Below are 4,857 nucleotides of genomic sequence, written 5' to 3' on the forward strand. Positions count from 1 at the left end.
ATTTTATTGCTATTACCAGTCCCACCTTCCTGTATTTGTCCTGTGATCAAAGAAAAATATAATCGACCCACTAGTGCAGGGATCTAGGATAGACTTCTTCTACAACACCCCTCAGTTCCCTTAGCAGATCTCACTGTGCTTCCCAACTCATCTCTCTGGAGTGGCCTATATGTAATGTTTTCTTCTTGACATCCTTCCTGATCACTCTGAAACTAACATTCCAGTGTTAACCTTATCTCCCTAAATCTAAGTGATGCCAAAGGGCTGGTTTTTTATTTTCAGTTTGAGTATACCAAGATTTCCCTTTGTCTTTTTCCTACAACATTACACAGATAACTAAGATTTCAACAAGATATATTGCTATGCCTCCTTGTATTTCTGATAATCTTGGATTAATTTCTATTCTCTTTCTCAGTGAGATTTTACTCCATGAGACAAACCATTTTCATAGTCCCCTACCCATACTTTAAATTGTAAACTGATTCCTAAGTCAATGACCTTCCTTTATCTTAACAGATAAATCACCGTGTTTCCTGGCAGTCATCTTTCACGGAATATCATGCAGTGCAATACAGGAAGGAGTTAGCCTGGACATAGTAGGGACAACCAACTCTGGATGTTCCTTAAGAATTTACCTTCATAAGGGAAAGTAGACTCCTTCAAAAATTAGTTTTATTGTTGAGCATAGGATAACAATCTCATGTTTTCTAGAAGCTCATTTTTATAAAGTGACTTTCCTATCAGTTCTTCAGGTTTTCTTAGTAGACCTTCAAAAGCTTGTCTCAGGAATCACGTCAAGTTTTTTATATGAATAAAAATTTGGAAAGGACCCCCAGTTCACTAAAAAAAAATGTAATAAATAAATGTATATCTTTAAAGCTGCACTGTGCTTCTGCTGGTCATTTCAATAAACAGCAGTATTTGTCTTGGGAACTGTGAAAGCCTGTACTAAAAGTTACATAAAACAGTCTACCAGACAGTTATAAATAAGTTAAATAGCTATGAGCTGCTGAAATTTGGTGGAACTGCAAAAAAGACATTCAGTTTCTAGACTTATCTTTGAACTTCATATGGAATAGCCTACATAAAAAATGAACAGTAGAAAACAGAGGAACCAATAAAGCTGCAATGTTCCCAGTGTTAATGTAAGAGACCAAGAAGCAGAGCTATCCCATAAGGAGAGGAATTTTGAGACTGGTTGACAAGAAGGAAGATCAGTCAGACTGTGAAATGGATGCCACCATCCTAAAGGTGACAGAACAGTAATGTGGAATTGTGTTATTACACACAAACACACACAAAAAGGGCACAAGACAATGTACAATAACCTCCCAGAGCAGAGCTGCAGTATTCAGCACACTATATGTATGTATCACATACTGTGAAAGCTATGGAGTATGAGCTATTTCATTACCAGATCCTATGAACAACCAGTGCCAAAAAAAAGGGATGCAAAATGTAAATTGCTGTGACTGCAAAGAGCATTTCTCAGCAGGGTGTCCTTTTCCATCCTCTAGTCATGACTATGAAAGGCAATGAAAATTACAAGATGAATTGGAGGCTCCAACATTCTTTGTCCATTTCAGAAGTTGAGCAATTGTTCATTCTGACCAGTGGGTGAAATGGCAGCTTCAGCAGATCTGGGAATATGAGCCAGCCACCTGCTTGAAAGAAACAAGCAAAGGGGAAAGGGATTTGGGGAGATCAAGGAAATCTCAAGGCAGATTAGCAGCCTGTGAAGCTGCATAGTCCCTCAACAGATTTACAGGTTTCTTCTGTCTTATGTGCCCCATGCCTCATATTATCAGGTGCCTACAAGTACAGTACAATGTTCCTAATATCAGGGATGCAAGTGCATTTTGCAGTGCTGCTTTGTCTCAAAATGATTTTTCACACACCAACTACAATTCTGGTAGTAACACATATATTTTAAAAACATTCCTCTGCATGACAGTCTCTTCAAAATGTCATGACTGTACTAGAGAAACTGTCACATAGAGTCTTTCTGAATAGGCTGCTAACTCACGACCTTGAGGTTCAGCTCTCTGGGACCAAAGATTAATTTTGTGAATCACAGCTATGTCATATTGACTTGATTTTAAAAAGAAAGCAGATGCTTAAGTTTTAAGGCAGTATGTAAGGTAAATCTATGCAAGATAAGAAAAGTAAAAACACAGAAACAATGCTGAGGCTCATGGTTATCAACTGGAGGATTAAAAATAAGAATATAAAAAAGATATAAAACACAGGACAGAAAAGAATAGTGAATCAGGGAAAAAAACCCAACAAGTTCAAGGAGGAATTTCCCTAAGGAATAATGGAGGTTGAGTCTACTCCAACTGTCTGATGCCTGCCAACTAACAGGGACTCGTTGGGTGGCTCAGTGGGAGTGGGGAACATATTAATGTCAGTAAGATGACAATCCTTGCTGCCGGTTATTAACAGAAAATACTTGCCAAAACTAGCAAGTTACATGAATCCTGCCTGTAGAGTCTTTTTGTACATGGTGAAAGATGGCCAAGCAAAAGTGAGTGGTAGAGGGACGATACAGACCTGCACATGAATAAGTAAGCTAGTAGGCAAAGGACACTGTTCCAGCAAGGCTGTTCTTCTAAGTGGTGTGGGGAACCAGCAAAGGGGGCTGAAAGCGCATTCAGTAGTAATTACAGTGAGGATAGAGAAATATATTTTCAACACAAATTCAGTGCCAAGCCAGCACTTATTCCAGCTTACTGCAGGATGGTCTCCAGGCCCAGCCCAGTATCCCAAAAGTTCTCTCTGTAACCTGCTGCTGTGATATACACTCACTGTCAATTGTGCTCTGATGTGGAATCCACAAAGGGGAAGTATTCAGTGCATGGCCAAGAAATGGCTAATTATTTGTGTAGTCTGTATATAGCACTACTGACAGTCCCAAATCATTATCATTGGCTTGACTGGAGAGAAGGAAATATGACAAAGAACAGGCCTGTCAGCCTGACCTTAGTTCAGGGGAAAGCTATGGAGCAGATCATCTTAAGTGCAATCACATAGTGTGTGCAAGACAACCAGGGGATCAGGCTCAGCCAGCATGAATTCACAAAAGGCAGGTCCTGCTTGACCAACCTCCTACAACAGCATGACCTGCTTAGTGGATAAGGGAAAGGCTATGGATGTGTCTACCTGAACTTTAGTAAAGCCTTTGACACCACTTTGCACAAGCATTCTCCTGGAGAAACTGATTACTCATGGCTTGGATCGATTTTATCTTTGCTGGGTAAGAAACAGGATATCCGAGCCCAGAGAGTGTTGGTGAATGGAGTTACATCCACCTGGTGGCTGGTCACAAGTGGTGTTTCCCAGGGTTCAGTATTGGTGCCAATCCTGTTTAATATCTTTATCACTGATCTGGACAAGGGCTTCAAGTGCACCCTTGATTTGCATGTGGTGGGTTAATTTATGAACTTCTGCACTTAAACTGCTTTCTTATATTTTTGCACAGCACTTAGCAAAATAAGATGCTAATTTCTGCTATATCTTTTGATGTTTTCCTGAATTACAAATCTTTACTATTAATGTTGCACAGTATGAATTTACTTGCCTATTGTAAAAGTCAAATCTAGAAGGATTTCAGGGAAAGATGTGTTATACAGTCTTAATATACATGTATACATACACAGAATAAGATAATCTCTCTAGAGGGCACCTAAACATGCAACTTGTGGCAGTGTTGATCCAGTTATCTTTAGTAAAACAAAGGCATGAAGTGGGACCCTTGATTATTGAACACTCAGTTTCATCCTGTTTTGCTTTTTAAAAAATATAATTATCTGCAGTAACACTCTTGCTCAAAATGAGGTCAAGTAAAAAGCTGAAAAACTTTCAGTTGTTTAAATGTACACAGAAGCTTTTTACTTTCAAACTATTCATCTCTCTGTTGCTGGAGGTGACTTTTTTTGAGGCAGTGGGGCAGTGATGAATGATGCACAATGATAACTAAAGAAACCATTGAATAAGGTGCAGGTAATTAAAGACAAACTGTAATGACAGTCCTGCAACAAATGTCTGTCCAAGTCTATAAGCCTGGGGCTTGTTCCAGTTACAGACTGAGAAGCACTAAGCTTATGGGGACTGTATGATTTCAGACACTTTTACAAACCTGAACGAGGTTTCTGGTCATCAGCCTCAACTTTTTAGTTCATGTTTGAGGAGGTTCCATTTTCTCTTTGTAGTTCTACCTTTTTTGCTCTTCTATCAGATCTGCTAATATGCTTTTCACTTGCATACAACTATCAGAGGTCTCCAGGCATACCTGAATCTTTAGCACAGCCAGGGGTTCAGATTGGAGGACTGCCAGCTTTGCAGGCAGTATGTTTGGCACTCACATTTGGGAGCATGCAGAGCTGAGGGCTGTCAGTACAGACCACCAGCTGGCAGAGAGTTAGACATACTTGAGCCTGTTGTTATTCATCTCCTTTGCATCATGTCTTAAAACAGAAAGCAAAAAGCAAAAGACATCAAACTTCAGACACATAGACTCTAGTTACCAGATTAGAAGCCAGTAATACTAACCTCCCTTTATAGTGATTGTGGAGTTACATCTTTAGAAGATAAGTAATTTCATATATATGAAGTATCTGACTGACATATCTGTCTTAAACATTCCGAAGTTTAACAAAAAAGTGACAATCACAGATAATTCCAATGATGATAACCACTGTCTGATTTTAATAGAATATCCCAATGTCTCCTTTTCCCAAATCCCAGGATCCTGACTCCAGAAGCAAAATATCTGAGTGATCTTCTACAATTGAATAATTTTTGAATCCTTCCATTGAAAAATTCACACCTCCCACTGTACAGATCTAAAAGAAGAGA

This window comes from Acanthisitta chloris, unplaced genomic scaffold (genome assembly GCF_000695815.1).
Source record: "Acanthisitta chloris isolate BGI_N310 unplaced genomic scaffold, ASM69581v1 scaffold4622, whole genome shotgun sequence".
NCBI lineage: Eukaryota > Metazoa > Chordata > Aves > Passeriformes > Acanthisittidae > Acanthisitta > Acanthisitta chloris.